Here is a 21,981-nt window from a genome sequence, read left to right on the forward strand (position 1 = left end):
TTAATGTTCTCAGTTTCTTTTCTATAAAGGACATTGTTACCCAAGACTAATCTGTTCTTTAAGAGGTTATTACGTATTTTTAAAAAAATAAAAAAAATGAAAAACATAAGTTAATAAAAGGAGATGTATGGAGTTGTATAGTTAAACGTGGAAAATATTGGGCAAGTAAAGTTGAAGACAATTCATTACAATAAGATATTACCATCTTAAATTTGCTAATATGTGTTGTTTTGATTATCTTAGAAATGTTATTTTCCCAAATTTGACCAAGGAATGATCATATTAATGGATTTCTAAGAGTCCCTTTTGGCTATTCAAAGGCACAATTTTACAAAACGTTAGGCCAATTACTTACTTTCATGAGAATCTGCTTGACTTGCTTTCTGCAAGTATTTAACTATGCTCCATATCAAGGGGATTCCAAAGAAAATGGAATGACAAATTGATGAACTAGAAATATTAACACACTCTGAGAAAATGCTCCATAATTCTAATATCATTTCTTGCTTTTTTTTTTCTTTTTAAGATTTTATTTTTAAGTAATCTCTATATCCAACTTGGGACTCAAACCTACAACTTGGAAGATCAAAAGTCACATGCTTCACTGACTGAGCCAGCCAAGTGTCTCTCTTGTTTCTTTTAATTAAAATATAAATAAGATAAACTTTTAAATTAACATTCTACCTATGATAAGTATGTCTTAGCTTAACAAATTCTAATGTATAAGGAAAATATAAAGTCCAATGTCTTTTTAACACTTGGTGTTGTAATTCTTTAGACAGCTAAAATAGTAAAACTAATGAATGAACCAATCTGATTTTGGGGATAAGCAGAGAGCAAACTATTCCCACTACAGTAGTATGATGATGATGATGATGATGATGATGATGATGATACATACTTCATATTGAGTTCTGATTTATTATATATTATGTTAAATGTTCTATACGCATTACAATTTTAATTTTTACACATGCCCTATGAAGTAGATAAAAATCATATTCTAACAAAAAAGTTAAGTTTTAGAAATGTTAAGATACTGTCAGGGAGAAAAAATAAGTAAACTACCTTCCTTGGTTCAATGGTGAGGGCCTGCCTGAACTGAAAAACTGAAAACAAGATTACATAACAAGAGGAAAAGCAACAACAAACAAACAAAGAAATAAAAAATAAGTTTAAGCACATGCATACGTATGGGAATTCACAAAGAAAAATGACTCAGGAAAATAGAATTTATGGGATATATATACCATCTTAGGCTAAACAAAGGAAAAAAAAAAGATTTGGGACTTCTGGGAAAGGAGGAGGTAAATTATGGGAAGGAGACTAGAAAATGTGTGGTGAATGAGGATTGTTTAGTAAGGTTTCTTAAGGAGATTTAAATGGGCAGCTCCTCCACTGATGAGTTAAGAGACCTCCTCCTGCCTGGTCTGAGAGAAGAAGACATTTTTTTTTTGCAAGTGGAAATTTCCTTTATAAATGTTCATTTCTTTTACAAAAGGGACACTTATGCTCTCTTAGAGATTTCCTTTATCTGCTGCTCCTCAATTGCCTTCAGCTGAAAACAGTCCTTATGCCAAAGAAGCATATATTGGTCCCCTTCAATACTTTATTAAAGTCATATAACTAATAAGTTGTGGCACAGGGATTTCATATCTGATGAGCTGTTTCTGAATTTTAAAGACACTGCACTGCAAACACAGAGTAATCTGACACATTTAACTATGTGTTAGTCAAACACACTCTATGCTGTTTCATGGCTTTGAGGCATTAATGGTAAAATACATTCTCCAAATAGCTATAAATTGTATGAAGTCAAATCTCATTTATTTGTTAAGTTTCCTGAAAGCAATGCTCTTGTCTGGCTTATTCACAAATCCACCAGTACTAACATAGATGAGTCAATTAAAAACCTAGATAGAACTTCTCAACAACTTTCCCTCTATGTCCTCATGGGCTCTAGACATTTAGGACTGGGTTGTGCCGTTCTGGGTTTCAGAAGTTTAAAGGCAACCAGACTGACTGTGGAGGAGAATGAGAGGTTTTTTTCTTTTGGTAGACCTCGACTACAACGAGACAGCTTCCAGGAATGAAGTAGTGACAGTAAAGATTAACTGATCTGTCTCCCTCAGTTCCCAGCCCCAGCCAAGCCAACCAGAGCCCACTGACTTCCAGAAAGAATAGAATGAGAAAAAAAAAAATTAAGAAAAAAAAAAGAAAGATTCTAAAAATGATATTCTGATGACTCATTCCTATACAGCTTGTGTACCAGAATACTACTTTATGGATTTAATTTTGCAGAGGGTAAGAATTTTTGTTCTGCCCTATTCTGCTACTTAAATTTATTCTAATAGAAAACACAAAATTCTTGTATTTCCCAATTAATGATAAAGTACAGAAAGCAAAATAAATATCTAGATGTAAAGAAAACACATTGACTTAATTTTTAACCTGGAAATTAACACATCAGTAATTTAAAAGTATAAGTAATACAACAGGTCTCTTGAATACTAGGACATTGTGAACCTGAAGATATAATCATAAACTTAAGCACCTTCGCATTTATTACAGACACTTTTTTACTCGAACACAAACTCGCAGAATTTGTATAGTATTGTCATTCTTCAGGGGGTAGAGCATTATTCAAACTTTTCAGTAATGTTGATATCATCAATTCCTCATTACTCCCACAAAAACACAAAATTAAAGAGTCTTGACATATCCGAGTATTTATTATCTCTGATGCCTCTGGATCTCATCCTGACTCAAAGCTTTAACATTTGCTGAAAGGATTTCAGCTATCAGAGAAGTTTGTCTGAAGTGCTTCTAAAATCTGGTGTGTCTAAGAACCTAAGAACTTATTAAAATCCAAGTTCCCAGATCTGTTCTTGGACATGGATGAGTGATTGATTAGGTCTTGAGGGATATCTGGGAACCAGCATTTTAAACAAGCACTGCTGTCTAATACAGGTGAGCCCAGACCACAAGATGAGAAGATGCCAGGAATACAGGAAGGGCATACAGAGGACTGATCTGGCTTTTGTACTATTATGTGGAAACTACTGTCAATCTCAAATTGAGACTTGATTAAGAAAAGGTGAAAAAAAAAAGTATAACACTAATGGTTTTATTTTATTTACTTTTTAAAAGAAAGGTTTTATTTTATTTTTTAATGTTTTATTTATCTATTTTCAGACAGGGACAGAGAGTGTAAATGGAGGAGGGACAGAGAGAGAGACACAGAATCTAAAGCAGGCTCCTGACTCTGAGCTGTCAACATAGAGACTGACACGGGGCTTAAACTCACGAACCACAAGATCATGACCTGAGCCGAAGTTGGATGTTCAACTGACTAAGCCACCCAGGCGGCTCATTTTAAAACTGTTAACGGGATCTCCTGGATAACTGCTTGCCCCCCCCCCCCGCCTTTTTTTTAAACCTTCTGTAATTCACTTATTGTTTCAGAGTGCTCTGAAGTTAAAATTTAGCTTGGATTAAATTAACACAACTTTCTCTTCTCCCTCCAAGCATGTTGCCAAATTCAGCATGTTTCATGTAACTGAAATAACAAAACCTGTAGAATAAAGGCCAACACTATTTCGGTGAGAAGAAAACTATTAGGCTTTTTAGCAGATACAATATATTTATAGCATTGTATGGAACTCTAATAACATACAGAACACTGGATTAAGGAGAGAAAAAGAAGCATAGTGATGGGTGAGAAGTATAAAAAAAAAGAAAACACATGTGGATTTTACTGATCTTTCTTTACTTTATTTAACAACAACAACAAAAAAACCACACTGTTACTGTTTTATATTTTATCAAATGATTTCTCCAAGGTAATAGCATAGGTAATATAGATTATCCAGCACTTTCAAATAATTTTTTCTAGAAAAAATATTGCCTACAAAATACATAAAGTTTAAATGGATATTTTTAAAACCCTGATCATATATCTCTTTTGCATGGATCATTGGTCTTCAAAACACATCCCCACATGCTATGAATCTGTGTTAAAAATGATGAGAATCCAACTAGTTGGGTGATTGAATATTTTTTTCAAATGCAGAATATATATACTCAGAACCAAATTGATTATTAATTATATAGGAAATAAGACTTTTTGTGTGGAGTCTATAGAAAAAGCACAGAGGAACAGACCATTACCTAAACAAACTTTTATTCCACAGAATAAATAGTGTGATAATTAAAGTAAACTTAAGGAACACAATACTTGGGGCAGGTAGTGAATTTCTTTATTTTTTAATCCATGAAGAGCTCATTGGTTCTATTATCAAGTCTGAAAACTCTTAAATTATTAAGTGAGTCATGTACATTGAGGAATTACTTTCTCATGAATTACTGAAACACTTGATTGCATTAGTAACAAATTCATTTCACTGTCGTATTTCAAGCCCAACCTTAACTAAATCTATGGTGCACAGATAGGCCGGCTGCAGTCCCAGATTTATTGATAGAGATTTAAGAGGTCTCTGCAGTATTCAAATTACTTTATATTCATTTAACACATTTGCTCTAATTAAAAAGTAAGACTTCACTTTCTCGAAAGTCTCCCTGTGTGTATGCTTGGGCCATTTAGCTTAAAAGAAAAAGATCAAGTGACAGATCAAAAGAAAATGTTAAAATATACATCACATGCTTTAAGTTGCTTTCTCTGGATTCAGAAATGCTCAGATAAAAGTTGAAATTTTAGTGAAAGGATCTTGAGTTTCTGTATATTCATTTCCCAAGTCAACTATACATATAGGAAACGTCTCAGGCAAATTAGAAGACATATGGGTTTTCAATTAGTTCTAATTGAAAGGAAACACCCCATTGTCAAGGTATTTGTAGAATCAGTTGAGACTGTGGAATGTTAGTGGAATAATAGAATTATTTCAAATTCATCTACTTTTCAAGTTAAATCCCAAGATTCCCAGAATAATAGAAGATAAGACAACCTCTTCATTTCATCTTTGAAAACAGAAATTATGGGCTTGGATTCTGACCTAATCATTTAGGCTTACCACAGGACTATCTAAGTAGTGGCTTTCACTTTATAGTTGTTCTTACAAATTGGTTCCAACCTATGTCAGGAACCAAGTAACTCACAATTCTCTAAGTAGCTAGACAAAAAAGACTCTCGCTACACAGAGACCTAAGGAATCTTAATTACATTAGGTTTCCTCCTAAAACTCCAACTGTTCTAGAGTTTTCTACTATAACTACAGTTGTTTAGCTTAGTGATAACATTTAGCTCATGAGACTAAAGAACTAGCTAGTTGCCTTTATTCCCTTCCACAGCCACTGATTTCACTTATTCCTTTCATTCATTAATTCTTTCCCTGAAGCTGCATGATGTGACTCGCACACTATAATGGACACTGGTGTTACTACTATGTATAAAAGAAAAGCACCCACCAAGAAAAGAAATTACTAGGGCAGGTGATTTAATCATTTTGCAGATGTGACATCAGTTCTAGCAGAACATTAGAATCCAAGAAAGTGTGTTGTTGAGGATTTTAGATATTAAATATAGTGATGATAGTGAAAGTAATAAAAGAAACTATGCCCCCAAACCTACAGGTGCTAGGCAGATAACAGAAGTGAGTAAAGGGGCACGTGGGTGGTTCAGTCGGTTAAGCATCCACCTCTTGGTCTTGGCTCAAGTCATGATCTCGCAGTTTGTGGGTTCAAGCCCTGTATTGGGCTCTGTGCTGACAGCACAGAGACTGTTTGGGATTCTCTCTCTCCCTCTCTCTCTGCTCCTCTCCCACTCACTCTCTACCTCTCTCTCTCAAAATAAATAAATACACTTTAATAAAAATGGAGTAAAGAGGCTAATAAGAATTGTGGTTGGCTTGAAAATTTGACACGTCTTGCCAAATTCCTGCCTTTTGTTGCCAAATTTGAGTTTTAAAATAGGTTGACAATCATGATTTCTTATGTGACTCTCATGATGTTTCATTTAACGGCTGCTCAATTTAAAAACTAACCAAACAGAGCATTGTGGTAGCCAAACATTATTTGGCCGACAATTTGAACCAGCAGCCATCATTTATCAAATTTTATCATAAGCTTCAAATCATCAAAATTATTGAGATCCTAAGCTGTCTCTTTCTCTAAACAGTTACAGTGTGGTGAGTGCTTCAAGCAGATAGCATATGTTTCTACACATATGCAGATCAACAAATTCATTTGTATTTTCATAAATAAATAACCTTGTAGTTAACATATTTAAGGGTTGTTTTTTTTTTACACTTACTATGTTTTGGAGATCATTTTGTAAATGCATGAAGTAGGTTTGTTACACTGGCGAGTGCATTCTATTCCTTCATTAAAAGATTAACGGGTATTTAGATTATTTCTAAATCTCATTACTAAAAGCAATGTTGCAATAAAATATCTCTATATGTGCATTTGGATGGTCCAGGTCCTCTTCCAGACTTTGTAGGTTAAAGCAAACAGCTGATACTGCTCTTCACTAGATCTAAGTTTGGGTTTCTTGGTCCCGTAATGTGATTTGGCAGGTGGGACCTGCTTTTATGGTCTATTTCAGGTGGGGGAACTGTTCTAGCTCTGAAGACGGGGAAGGCAGGGGGTGGTCCTTTCAGTGAGAATAGCTAGATAGGATGCCTAGATTGGTTTTTACCCAAATGATGTAGGACGGGTACTACAGTTACCTGGACTCTTAGGTGAAGTTTACCAGATGGTCAGGACTAGGTACTATATTCAGTAATAGACGGGATTATGAATGAGTCTTCTCTACTCTGGTGGGGAAGCAGGATGGGACCCAGGGCTTATACAGCTCTTTGCTTGGGAACTCAAATCAGGCCAGAATGTGTACTAAATTCCCTGGTAGGTGAATCCACCAGTTTGCTCTGCAGACTGGGGAAACCACAGGCTGTGCTCTCTGCTCTAGAGCCACACATACATAGGGCTGTGTTGAATGGGTTCTGTAGCCTTCTGGGTGCTCTGGTTAGGTTCCTTGGTCAGACAGGCAGAAGACTGTATTTAGCAATTAGTAGGACTATAAATTAGATTCCCTGCCTGGGTGCACCAGGAGAAGCAGCTCTAAAGCCAACAAAGCTTTGTTGTCTTAACTCAAACCAACCCACACTCCAAGTTCCCAGACTGATCAGGGCCACTGGTTTTCTTTGCAGATTATTGGCTCTATCTGCCTTCCTCTAGGCTTCCACACCAGTCAGCTGCACAGAGCTGTCTCCATCCCTTCTGGTCAGATGAGGCCGGAAGACACTCTCCATATGGATGGGGCTACATCTCAGCTCCCTTGCCTGGGTGGTGGTAAGGCAGCAGGAGTTTGTGGGGAAGGGTTGCTCTAGACTACTCTCAATTTCCCAAATAGGCGCTCTGGTTTGGAGGGGCCTGGCTCTATCCTCAACATCAGCTATGAATTAATTCCCTTGCTTGTGAGTAGTACAGGAACACTCCATGCTTGGTACTGGCTTTGCTCTGGGGGCTGTCAGTTCTGCCCACCCACCTTTCAGATGGAGCATCACTGGACAGCAGATTCTAGGAATTGTCACCAGCCCTTCTGGTCAGATGGGGCTGGAAGACATTCTACAGAGTGGGTAGGGTTGTGACTCTACTCTGAGCATCATCAAACCAGACTTTAGAGCTGGCAAAATTCCTAGTTTGAGGATCTGAATCTGGCAGATCTACACCCCGTTGAGTTTCCTGGTCAGAGTGTGCCCATGACTTGGTTCTGCAGATGAGCAAAACTGCTGGTTCGGATTACTGCTCGAGCATTGCAGGTACAAGCTTGGTCTGCCAAGATTCATGGGCTGGTTGTTTCAAGCCCTTCTCGCCTTCTCTATTACAGTCAGATTCCCAGTTGCTGGGCCCTGCAGATTCCTCTGCAATCCCCATTGTGCAAGATCTGAGTAGGGGCTCCCATAAAGCAACCCCAATGCTGGAGTGGGCTGGTAGTCCCTCCCGGGTTCTTCTCCCAGAGGAGCAACCAGAGGCTCATAAGAGTTCTCTCCCCATGGTGCTGACTGTGCTGGGGGAGGGTCAATATGGTCAGCCTATAGCCTCTTACTCTCTAATGCAGTCTGTCTTGGTCCCTGAGGTATAGGGGTGCTTTAGCCTCACCCCATGCTCTAGCATTCTCCCAGGGGTGTATGTTCTTGAATAATTGTTACTTGTTCTTCTTGTGAAGGAAGCAAAGTAAGAGACTACCTATTTTACCACTTTGGTGTCATCGCTTTCCACAAACTTTGTTATTTTGTTCATCTGATGGATGAAAAAATTGTATCTCATATTTTGTCATTGCTACAATAGAATTTGAGTTTTGCATATATTGATTAATGGTTTGTATTTGTTTTTAGGTATATTACAATCCATATTTCTCATCTATTAATTTTCTTCTCATGTTCTTACCCAGAATTTATTATACATTTAAAAAAAGGTTTACTTTAAGAGAGAGAAGGATAGAGAGAGAGAGTAGGGGCAGAGAGAGAGAGAGAGAGAGAGAGAGAGAGAGAGAGAATCACAAGCAGTCTCCGCACTGTCAGCACAGAGCCAAACATGGGACTCGAACCCACAAACTGTGAGATCGTGACCTGAGCTGAAACCAAGAGTCAGATGCTTAACGAACTGTGCCACCCAGGCACACCTATGATACATTTTGATACTAATCCTCTTTCTGCTACATATGTTTCAAATATTTTATACCAGAATGTTATTTTGTACTTTGTTTAAAAACAAATAGTTGTAAAATCTGCCATGAATTTTTATGATGACGTCTGGATTTTGTTATATTCTGGAAGATCTCATCACAAGATTCTTCTATTTTGTTTTAATGCTTAAATATCTTTATCACAATTGCATTTAAGATTTATTTCCATACATTGTGTGAAATAAAAATTGAAATTAAATTTTTAGTTGCAAATGGATTCCCAATAATTCCAACACCATTTATGGAATACCATCCTCTCTTTACCATTTTAATGTTCTTCCTTTAACATGGGATTTATGGCTATATATTTTCCGGTCTGCTTTGCAGTGTATTGTGTTCCATTTATCTATTTGTCAATTCCCATGGCAACACTAAAGTGTTTAAATTACAATAGCTTTACAGCATATTTTGGTAACTTGCCGAGTCAGAATCAACTTTGCCCCCCCCCCCCCCAGAGTCACATTTTCATTGAGCATGCATATCTTTACCAACATCACTCCTATTTTTGACAATGCTAGTCTTGTCAATGATAATTTCCTCTTCTTATATGATGATATGAGGTGGCTTGTTTGGGATAACTTCCATTCAACGATGCCTCTACCTCTGCTGCTCTTACCTCTGGTTACACATTATTGAGTGTTTACTCTGTGTTAGCTAACTATGTATTTTAAATATTTATAGTTTTTTTTATTAAGGCTGTGCAAAAATCTTTTCAAGTATTATAGCAGATATCAAGCACTCTAAGCATATTTTCTCAAATCCTCTTACCATTTTCTTGCACACTGGCTTCCCTGTGGTCACTATCAACAGCCACTATCTGTATCTCTTTGTGACAGACCTGCCTTCATGCTGCCAGACTGTTTTGCCTGTTCACAGGGAGAAGCAAGTTCTACACAGATTCCCCCAGGATAGTCTTAACCCATGACTAACGGTGAAAAGGCTAAATTCTCCCGTTCTCTGTCCCCTTGTCAACTCTAAGGTGAAGCTATTGTCATCAGAGACCCCCTCTGGGCCTGAAGCAGCCCCTCTTCTATGCTGTACTGATAACTTATTCTTCCCCTTTCTTTCCTCCCCCCACATCGCCCCCCCCCCCCCGCTTCATTCCCTTGCCAGCTTTTCCTGGGAATACTTCCTAATAAATTACTCTTATGCAAAAACTCACCTCCATATCTCCTCCCAGGGAACCTATATTAAGACAGATAGTTGTAATATTAAGTCCATATTAAAAAAGCAAAACCAAGATACAGAGAGTTTACAGATTAACTCCATGTCACACAGGAAGTAAGTGGCAAAAATGACTAAATCTGTTCATGAAATTACACATAAATTCAAGGTATTTGGGTTCAATTTGCATTTGTCTCTAAAAGAAATCACAGGTTCGACCTCTCCTGGTGTCCTTCGGGTCAACCCACAACACAGCTTCTGCCAGTGCACTTGGCAGTGTCTGCTGTCACTGCCCACGGGTGCACTCTCGAGACAACAAGGACTAGCAAGAGATAGGGAAGAGCATGCTAGATGGCGCCCTTTAACCAGGTTCTCAGACCACATTTGCCAGGACCCTCTTTCCCTTGTGCATCTAGGTCAGAGTTGGCCAAAAGCAATGTGCACAAGATCTGAGAGGTGTGCATGCAGCTACATTGTTCTCAGAGGGTGTTTGCAGTCAGATGCAATGACAGACAAATGCTCTTTTCTTGTATGTCCCATCTGTGCTTCTCCCTTCTGCTGGCCAGCAGGGGCCCTGGCTCACCCCACATGCTCGGCTGTGGACACACACAAATAACACCAACAGAGGCCAAGTTCCAAAGACCTCTGCTTGAGCTCCACTTTTGTCATCCTCTTTGGCCCCTGGGTGTACTTGGCTCTTTGGATTTTGCTGAAAGTGTAGAGTCATTCACCTGAACTGGTTTTCAGGAGGATGGGCTAATGACCTTCCTATTATTCTTTAAATACACCACCAGATTTCCGTTTCTCCCATCTTATGCAGTATCTTATTCCAAGTCATTTAGTCCCTTCATACTCAATAGCCATGCTTCTCTGACTGAACTCAGATGCAAAAGTGTTCCATATCAACTAACATTTAATTGAGAGTTTCTCCCAAAACACTTGAAATAGCATCAAAAAGAGAAAACCTTTAAAAAGGTAACTATCAAATATAATTTTCTGTGTTCTGAGCATTTTTAGAAGCATCTCTGAATATGCAAGATCTTTTCTCCCAACAAGAGCATTGCTATTTCTTTTTTCTTCCTCCCTCCCCATTTTTTTTTTTTTTTGCAACTGTAAAAATATCTAAGGAAGGAATTTTGAAGTAAGAGCATGCTGCATGCCCTTTTTTTCTCCCTAGAAATTTTAGGAAAATTATGTTGCTTTGATGTTACTTAAGAACTGACATGACCAGAAAATTAAGAATCTATGAAATCAGGTCATGTCAGTTCATGACCATAGGCTTGACATTCAAATTATGCAAACAAGAGAAATAAAAAAAAAAAGAGTTTGGGATATATTAATAAGTAATTCTGCTTTTACTGATGAAGATACCTCACCATTTTTATAGGTCACTATGGGGTTAACTTACAACATTTAATGTTAGAATAAAAATCAATTAAAAAAATTTTCATGTTTATTTTTGAGAGACAGAAAGAAAAGAACATGAGCAGGGAAGGGGCAAATAGACAAAGGGAGACACAGAATCCAAAGCAGACTCTAGGCTCTGAGCTGTCAGTACAGAGACTGATGCAGGGCTCAAACCCACGAATGTTGAGATCATGACCTGAGCCAAAGTCAGACGCTTAACCCACTGAGACACCCAGGTGACCCCCACCCAATAAATCAATTATAGATTCCTGAGAGAAGGCAAATTTGAAGGATTTAAATTAGATATAAATGGTCCATAATTGAAATATGTCCATCATGATAAGAATCATTAAAATGGTCCTAAAATTAAAAAAAAAAAAAAAAAAAAAAAGGCTACTATCCTTACACTATCAATTGACCTAAATAAGAGTATCTACTTTTATCACAGTACTAATGTAAAATTTAGGACATCATGACCCTGGAGAAAATCTCACAGACAGGCAGCATATTGGGTCTCTGTCCTGTGTAAATAATTCTATAAGCACAAAGCCCAAAGAGTTTCATTAGAGCAAATTAATGTCAGGAGAAGAATAAAAAGTGACAGAAAAATGGAGGGAACTGTAGAAGTTTAGTACAGCAGGGGCCCTTAACAGGGAGATTTATTATAGCACAGAATGGAGGAAGTCACCTAGATGAAGGAAGGTATAGAAAGAACTGCCTTCTATCCTGACTTTCCAAGTTCTGGGGGAATTAAAATTGATGGTGGTTTCTCTTATTTCTCTTACCCATGAAATCTCAAATTCAGTCAAAAAAATTAAAAACCAAAAATCTAAAAGAAGTATCACAATATAATTTCAGTGTTGACAAGGAACATCCCTAAAGAAAATGCAGAAAATGTTTTAATAGAAAAACATGGAAGTCATAGTAGGAGAAGTCAGGTGTGAAAGGTCATAGTAGGAGAAGTTGGGGCTGGAGATCATGTTGGAGAAGTCAGGAATGATGGGTTGTGGTGTGCGAAGTTGATGGTGATAATTTATGGTAGAAGAAGATGGGGTTGACAAGTCATGGTGAGAGGTCAGGGTTGACAAATCATGCTCCCATTGGAAGCATGCTCTGAGGGATCACTCCTTTGTGGGGTACAGTGTAACTTTTCTTTTTCTCCCCCTATGATGACAAATGAGGCAGTGAGTAGAGAGAGTAAAGATTTAATAATAAATGTAATTAAATTTGAAGGTTGAAGCAATAGCCTAGACTAGTGTGAGGCAAGAGAGAGCTTAAATGCAAAATTTAAGGAGACACTTACTCTCAGTAAGTGAAAAGGCTGACCTCGCAATTCCATGATCCTGTCAGTGATTTGTCCTTAAATTTTGCGTACCAGATTCCTCTCTTGCTTTACTAGTACTCCTGAACCTGGGGATAGAGAGTGGGTGGAAATCTGTTGATAAAGCAGAATCAAAGGAAGAAACTTTAAGTTGGAAGAGAGAGATATACACATGGCCAAAAAATAAAGATTTTCCTTATAGTGAGAATTTTAAAGATGTTCCCCTCTACCAAAAACAAAAACAGAAACAAAACCAAACCAACAACAGCAACAAAAAACAAACAAACAAACAAACAAAAAACTAGCAATGACTCATCTGGGGGGTGAGGAATTTCTTAAGTCTGGATGAACTCACCAATCAGAAAGTTTCAGGTACCATAATCCAAAATGTCTGTAGCCACCTGAAGCTAGAATTTGACACACAGTAATAGAGGAGATACTAATCAAAGCAGGTGGTTCACTTCAGAAAACCACACAGGCACATGTCCTGACAGATACTTAGGAACAAAGTAACTAGGAGTTTGAAAACAGTTATATACAGAAGTCACATGATTTGGAGTCCCAATCACAGTGGAGAGAGTAAAGGTAGAACTCAATCTGGGGAGGAAAACTCTAGAACAAGGGAGTGGTTAGTCTTAAAGATATTAGGCACAAACACAGACTAGGTGAATTGAAATAGTGCCACCAGTGTGGGAAATTGGCTGCCAGATGAGGCCTTCATCAAAGAAACAGAATAAGATCTCAAGAGTCAGATGTTTGAGTTGTTTAAATGCTAGAATTCGGGAGCCCAAATCATTCCTAACTAATGAACAAACTAGTGCCAGAGATGGCAGAACTGAGCTTTCAGTCAGGTAATCCTAGGTAACTATAAAGGAGAATCTTAAGGATAAGGAACTACAGTAGGCAGAATGATGATCTATCAAAAATGCCCATGCCCTAATTCTAAGAACCTGTAAATGCATTCAGTTACATGAAAGAGACGTTAAATTTATGGTAGCAGATGGAATGAAGATTGCTAATTAGATGACCTTATATTACAGAAACTATCCTAGATTATTCCAGGTGAGCTCAAAGTAATCACAAGTGTCCTAAAATATGCAAGAGTGATACATGAGAGTCCATATCAGAGTGATGTGATGTAAGAAAGACTCAACTGCCCATTTCTAGGTTTGAAGATGGAAGGGGGCCAGGAGCCAAGGAATGAGGGAAGCCTCTAGAAGCTGGAAAAAGAAAGAAAATTAATTTTTTCCTGGAGCCTTCAGAAAGGAACATAGCCTTACTGACTGCTTGATTTTAGCTCAGTGAGATCCATTTCAGATTTCTGAACTCTTAAACTATAACATAAATACTTCATTTTGTTTAAAGGTACCAGCTTTGTGTTAATTTGGTACAACAGCAATAGAAAACTAATACATGAACCAAGTCATTGGTACAAAGTTGACAAAGTTCTCCTCCATCTCCCAACACCATACTTTAGGCAAAGGAAGTTAACAAAAATACATAAAATACCAAGTGAACACAATCAGAATTCAAAACCTCAGAGACAAACTAGAAGGTTGGCTTCTTTAAGAAGGCTCTACTTCATATGGAACTCAAAGAACTGGTTATGCTGGGGTGGAGAGAAAGAGAGATCATTTCAGTGGAGGGGCTCCTCATAGGCAAGAGCAGAAAGCTGGGAATTGAGTATAAAGATGGTGGTGAAGAGAACACACAGATCTGGAGGAAAGAACATGTGAAGAATGCTAATTCAGACAATGACTGTTTTGTGTGACTGGCACTGTCTCTTCATTCATCAAATTGTCATTCACTGAATGTGCTGGCGTCATTCAGATGGCAGAGATGTGGTGGTAACCGAGACAAATAAGACCTCTGTTCTCCTATGGCCTACATTCTAGCAAGGATGTATTTTTTAGGAAGTACTTTTATTGATTATTAATTTGTTTTATCTCATTAATCACTACAACCATCAAATAAGGTAATAAGAACTAAGGCATTCTCATTTTATAGTTGAAGCACAAAACTGCTTAAGAATTTCTTCAAGAGCACACAATAGATGTTAGAACCAGAATTTGAACACAAACTGTGTAAGTCAGGGTGTGCATGCTTAATCACTATGCTGACTGCTAACAGGTGGAGAAAACTTCAAGTGGGAAAAGTAGTCCAGCTAGTTGATATCTTTAATATGTTAAAGATTTTCATTTAAAAATACCACAACAGGGGCACCTAGGTGGCTCAGTCCGTTAAGTGTCCATCTTCAGCTCCGGTCATGATCTCATAGCTCGTGGGTTCGAGCCCCACATCGGGCTCTCTGTTGTCAGCACAGAGCCTGCTTCAGATCTTCTGTCACCCTCTCTCTCTGCCATTCCCTCTCTCTCTGTCTCTCAAAAATAAACATTTATGGGGTAACTGGGTGGCTCAGTCAGGTGTTAGACTCTTGAGTTTGGCTCAGGTCATGATCTCATGGTTTGTGAGATTCAGCCTTGCAGTGGGTTCTGTGTTGACCGTGTGAAGCCTGCTTAGGACTCTCTCTCCCTGTCTCTCTGCCCCTCCTCCACTCATGCTCTTTCTCTCTCTCTCTCTCAAAATAAATTAAAAAAAAAAAAAACCTTAAAAAAAAAACCTTAAAGAAACACCACCACAAAAAATAATGAAAACTTCATTTGTAAAGGATTTCCTTGACACTATGCGTTATGCTAAATATAGATGTTCGATAGTCCTCAAGGCATCATTCAAGATGGGTATTATTATCCCCATTTTACAGATGGAGAAACTAAAGCTCAGAGATCTTAAATGATTGCTCAAGCAATTCACCCAGCAAATAAGCGTCAGAGTTGAAATCAAAACCATGTTTGTATGTGAAGAAGAGCAAAGATAGTCTTTTTTTAAAGCTTATTTATTTATTTTTGAGAGAGAGAGAGAGAGAGAGACAGAGAGAGAGAACAAGCAGAGGAGCAGCAGAGAGAGAGAGAGAGAGGGAGAGAGAGGAGAGAGAATCCCAAGCAAGCTCCTAACCATCAGCAAGGAGCCCAACTGGAGGCTGGAGCTCATGAACTGTGAGATCATGACCTGAGCAGACATTAAGAGTCAGAGGCTTAACCAACTGAGCCACCCAGGTACCCCAAAAGCAAAGATATTCTTGACAAAACTTCATACACTTTCTCAAAACTAAACGTGGAATAGTAAAATATTATTTGTCCTAACTATAAATGTATCATCAGACACATATTTACATTTCATTATAGCATAATATGATTCCCACAGTCAGATGAGCTACACCCATACAGACAGCAAACCCTCCCTGTATACATTCGCATTCTTCCACAACTCTGTTAGAGGAAAAAGTTTTAGAAACGATTGAAACATGTAATCTGAGAGGAGGAAATATAATGAAAGAAGCAGTACTGGAACACTCTAGACTCATGCATACCTGGGAGCAAACAGCAGATGTCCTTGTCATTAGAACTTTTACTTTACAGAAAATGCCCTTTCTGTCTTCCCCTACCCCCGGTACAGTCTGCTTACAACAGTTGAGAAAAGAAAGATCCAAATAAAAGCCTACTTTAATTTTTTAGAATTATTTAAATTTGGAAATTGATGAGGAATTGCAAGCCGTTATAAGGACAAAAGTATTTTTCTGTCTACTTGAAAAATATTTAAAATATTTGAATGCTGTTTTAACAATATTCTTTTTTTCTCAAGGGTCAGAGAAATATATTTTTTTCAAAAAACTTATAACAAGAAAATATTTTTATAATATACTGTTAGTATCTGATTAACTTAATTGCTATATAAGTGATTAAACTCCATACAGTCCTTATTTTTTTATTTTCATTCTGATTGACAGATAGACTTATCACAAAAGCTTTTTGAGAAAATCTATTGAGAAGACCAGAATTTTTCAGCCCCTGGTCTCTTTCACAATTCTGCATTTTGTTATGCCTTACCATCACTTTAATTGGGAGGTTCCTTTGTGAAAATATGATTTATGCATGTTTTATTAATTCCCCCCACCCCTTTTCATTCAGTAAGACAGAATTTGAAAAGGAAAAACATTTTTATTACACTTGTCTCCAGTGTCTTAACTCAGTAATATACTTTCCTTAGGGTGCATCACGCCAAACCAAGTGTTAAAAAATGGGAAAGAAAACCAATAGTTTTGACTTTGGAGAATGTTAGGATCCAAATTAAATACATTTATTGAATTCATCTGAATACATTTGTGAGTATTTGCTATGGGTAGTCATCAAATTGAGAGTGATTTCTTCAAATGCAGGAGGAAGGGCCAGTGGGCGTGGCACTGTGTGTGGTTAATCATGGAGTTCCATTCTCAAGCACACGTGCACAGCCTCTCCTAGAAAGACACTTTATAGATCCACTCCTGGGGACAGACAGCCCTTGTCCTGGTGACATGGGACAGACTTGCCCTAGGAAATCAATTCTCACGTCCTTTCATTTAAAGTTCATTGAACTTGCTTTTGTGACTCATTTATTTATTTATTTATTTTAATGTTTTTATTTATTTTTGAGAGACAGAGAGAGACAGAGCATGAATGGGAGAGGGGCAGAGAGAGAGAGAGAGAAACACAGAATCTGAAGGAGGCTACAGGCTCTGAGCTGTCAGCACCTGAGCTGAAGCTGGATGGCTTAACTGACTGAGTCACCCAGCGCCCCTGACTTTGGCGACTCATTTATTAAATTATTTTCTCAATCAGTCTCAGGCAGCCCAGAGTGTGACAGATCTCAAAGTGAAAAGCTGGTTTACCTACGCCACACAGAGCTAGTCTGGTCTTGAAAATTAGAATATCTTTTCTTTTGCCAACATAGTATTCATCAGGCCATTCACTTTTCAGCTTTTTTTTTTTTTCAGGTAAACATGAAATTACAAGACTACAGCCTGAAATTCAGTGCTGCTATTAATTTTTAAAACAAGTCAAAATTAAATCATTTTTTAAAATGGGGGCACTAACACAAAGGTCTCAGTGGCCTCAGCTTTTACTGAGTGAGAATTCGAATGAGTCATATTGATAGGAAAGCGACAATTTCATTAGAAATACCTGATTTCCAAATGGCATTTAAGGAAAAGGGAGATGAATACAAAAACAAATAAAATTGAATAGGGGAGCTCGTTTCATAAATTATAAATGATGTACCTATTAGCAGAGTCATAAAACAAGAAAATAAGGTAATTGGACTGACAGCAGGAAGAAGAAAGTTATGTAAATGAAGAAAGCCTTGTTAAAATAATCAAGACAAAGAGATTCACTGATTTAGAAGGTAGCACATTTTGAATTGCTGGTATAATTAATCCTTTTCTGTCTCACAAGCTATTCTTTCAAAGGCTCCGTTTTATTTGAAACAAATTAGGGTGGGTTGGACAAGATCAGCGTTAAGTTGAAGCTTCAAAGTAATGCTATAGATAGTACTAGTTCTAGAAAGATGCTCTAAAACTTGCAAGTCCTCAGAGAATATAAAGTGATATGACCCACTTTCTTCACCCAACTACCATGTTTTATGAAGTACTATAACTGATGATAGAGAATTGATAGAACTCACTACCTCCAGCTTAGGAAATGCTGCTGACAGCTAAGACTTTTCATTTATGGCTACAGTTTTCTTCATTAATCAATATGAGCCCATTCGTAACTCTGCGTTCCTCAGCTAGGTTTAATGGACATGCTAGAGAATCCTGTTCTGGTCTGGAAAAAAACAAAAAAAAATTCTGGCCTCAAGGAGTATATAACATACATGGGATTATAATAAACTAAGAAATAAAAGGCAAAATATCTCCCACCTCCATCCAGCTGAAAGTGTGTACATATATATTGACACACTCACAATTATATTTCATATATGAAACAAAATAAAGTATGAAATTCTAGCAAAGATAGCGAATCTATTTTCATCTTGGAAAAATTAAATTTATATATGACTTAACATGAATACCCTCTTCCAAAGAACTTGCTTATTCTTTTTTATTTTATTTATTTATTTATTTATTTATTTATTTATTTATTTAGAAAGAGAGTACATGGGCGGGAGGTGGGAGGAGGGGCAGAAAGAGAAAGGAGAGAGAGAATCCCAAGCAGGCTCCGCTCTGTTAGCATGGCCAGACATGGGGCTGGGGCTCAGTCCTCAAACCGTGAGATCATGATCTGAGCCAAAATCAAGAGTCCGATGCTCAATCGAATGAGCTAACCAGGTGCCCCAAGAACTTGCTTATTCTGATGATGCATTTTCCAGCACATTTCAATATTCTTTTATTTATGGAACATTAAAAATCTGTTTGCTTTTTACTATGACCACATTTGTAAAGAATAAACTCATCTGCATGCATAATTCCTGCATGGAGATATAAAACAACTCTGAGTAGATTATTGACCCTGTGGAACTGAGGCCAAAAGATATTACATAATTTGTCTAAGCTTCTACAGTTACTTCTTGAAGGAACCTGACTTTGAACCATAATCTTAGTCACTACATTGTACTACTTCTTTAATAATTTTTCAAATAACACATTGAATTGGATTTTCAAAGATGCAAAGAATTGGCTGTTTATCTAACCATATACACTTTTTCATCCACCACATCCCCACTTATTCCTCATGGAATTGATTTGTTTGAAGATACGTATTTGTAATCACTGACTGTATCTTGGAAAAAAAGAAGCATTTGGGTATTCATGCCAACTTAATGGGTAACAGCTCAAATATTTTATTCTACAGATACAGACGTTCTGGTGTAGCCAATGCCTTAATTATGCTTCTGTTTTATTCTATTGAGCCAATTACTATAAATGAAAAAAATTGGACCTCATCTAGGGAAAGCCACAATTTGTGATGCATTTTATTTCAAGAGTATTTCTTGAAGTGAGGAGAGACAAGTACAGAAAGTCAGCACTAACAGATTTTGAAAACTTTGAATGCAAATATTATGCAGTTTAGTACATTCTACAAAAATTGTGATCATGTTAAAAGTATTTATTACTCTTTATCTTTTAGAATTTTGCTATTGAAATTGGAAGATGACAGAGGAACAGCTCAAGACATTCATTTATCCACATGTTAGATCATAAAAATGTAGAAGTTGTAAAAGTTACACTACTATCTTGATGTAATGGAAACTTTATTATTATATTTCTTTTAAACCTAACTCAAAGTGGCATCTTTAAAATATTTCCCAATTCTTTTAAACATATATTTTCCATTAATTTCAAAATTACTATTTAAAACAACTAGAAACTCATGAGCAGATAAACATTAAGACTCAAATACATAAATGGGTAAATTAGCATGCAGTTCAGAAAAGCTAGAACTGAATGATATAATTTGAAAGTATATTTTACCTTACTTGTAAGTATAAAGACAAATTACTCACCCCCTTTTTTAATGTGCAAACTAACATGGGCAACATCCAATGCTGATGAGCATGCAGTGAAATGGGTATCCTGATGCATAGCAGGTGTGTTATAAAGGATTACAGTTTCCCAGAAATTAACTGAATGGTATCTATGAATGACTAATAAATACTTTTGATTTATATTCCAGTATTTTTGCTTTCAGAAAGCACTGCATGAAAACAACAGGAACACAAAAATGCCTACAAATACTAAAAAAAATCCTTAAATGGCGTTTTTATGAACATTTAAAAATCGTAAAAGCTCAATGCCACAAAACAAGGGAATTATTCAGTAAATTATAGCCATGGAATAGTATGCTACATAGACATTAAAATTATGTTCATAAATGTTTAATATGAAAGAAAACCTTTATGTTTTAAAAAATAGTGTTAAAAAGAAAATCTCAACTCTATAAAATAGATATATACATAGAAAATCAGGATTGTAACAGTGCATGTAAGAGATAATACTTCTCATTGGTGGTTACCTGTGGATTATTTTTATTACCTTCTTTATCTTTTCAAAATTTGGGAATGAATATATACTACATATAAAATACATTTTATGTATGTGGCTATGCATATGCATGCATGTTTACATGTATACAAACACGTTTATATTTTATAAACCTTTACTATTTAAGCATCAAACTCCTCTGTTGTTTCCTATATATTATTTTATTTTTAAATACGCCACTTTGGTATATTGATTACTTTTTTAAAATTAAAATCTACACCCAACGTGGGGCTTGGACTCATAACCCAAGCTCAAGAGTCATATGCTGTATGGGCTGAGCCAGCCAGGCACTCCCATTACCTATATATTCTTTTGTCTTTCACACAGACATTTTTATGTGCAGTTTCAGCTCAAAAGAACACTGCATTAACAAATGCTTCAAAAGTATACCATTGTTCTCTCGATTTCTCAGTCTACAAAGTGGCTTTTGCTTATCAAATATTAATAAATAATTGGTCACTGGTTTCCCTTTTTTAAAATTTATAGGTTCTTTTTATGAATGCTTTTTTTGGTCTCAGCAGATGAGTTATAAAAAATGTCACCCTACCAATCTGGAATGTATTTCAGTTAGGGGCATTCATTTTCTAAGAGGATAATCACTTTGTCTACAATCAAACTGACAAACACAAAGCTCTGTTTTAATTAGCACTGCAACCTGTCTGATCATGTAGACAAAGCTTTAAACGTTCAACTCCTCGTTTTATATTAAAAAAAAATGGAATTGAGTTTTGCAAAAATTTCAGAATGATTCTCCAAAAGTCTAACGTTTCTATATTCCAGTGATTTTCCATTTTTTTTTTAATGAAAGTAGAAGAACTTCTTAAATTTTACACAGAACCCAAGTGTTTCTTGCCTGTATTGCTTCCACGTCTATTGGCTCCATGCCTCATAGCTCTGAAGGAAGCTTCTAAAACAATTATGCGGATCTCTTGGAATCTGCAGAACATATGGGAAAACCCCTGCTCCGGACATTTAATTAATCAAAAATAAAAATATAATTCATAGTGCGTCTAGACCAAAATTCAGTAAATTACGCTTGTTGTGCTGCCTATTTTATGTTTACCATGAGAAACAACACCACAAAATATCTTATTCTATCTGAATAGAGCATGTTTCAGGTCAGAGAATTCTATTTAATGACCCATGGGAGAAATTCCGCTTGGGTCTAAGTTTCAGGAAAACTTCAGCTTCCCCTGAACGGACAGTTTTCTCTACAGACTGAGAATCAGGTTAACAGTTTCTCTCATCGCACTCGCTATAAGGAAGCTTAGAGAAATGGACACGCGTACAGTATGTCATGGTGTAAATGCTTGTGAGTTAATATTAAGTCTGAATTTGTTATATTCTCACCCATCTCTTCCCTTCATCCTCAATCATTTAACTTTTTTGAGATTTTGTGTCAATAAAAATCAGAAACAAAACTGATTTTTTCCCATTTTTATTGACATATAATTCACAATAGCATTGTATTAA

The 21,981-nt window shown here is 36.7% G+C and overlaps 1 long non-coding RNA gene across 2 annotated transcripts in view; it reads left to right on the plus strand.

Moving 5' to 3' along the window:
* LOC122241322 overlaps positions 1-21,981 on the plus strand; it is a 70,060-nt gene that overhangs the window by 22,439 nt on the left and 25,640 nt on the right. The window contains exon 4 of one of the 2 annotated variants that reach the window (XR_006221392.1): positions 7,167-7,300. The exons of the other annotated variant lie outside the window; for it this stretch is intronic. This is a non-coding gene — a long non-coding RNA (uncharacterized LOC122241322). Of the gene's footprint in view, positions 1-7,166; positions 7,301-21,981 lie in introns of those variants that run through there. 2 annotated transcript variants of the gene reach the window in all.

This window comes from Panthera tigris, chromosome C1, assembly GCF_018350195.1.
Source record: "Panthera tigris isolate Pti1 chromosome C1, P.tigris_Pti1_mat1.1, whole genome shotgun sequence".
In the NCBI taxonomy this organism is placed as follows: domain Eukaryota; kingdom Metazoa; phylum Chordata; class Mammalia; order Carnivora; family Felidae; genus Panthera; species Panthera tigris.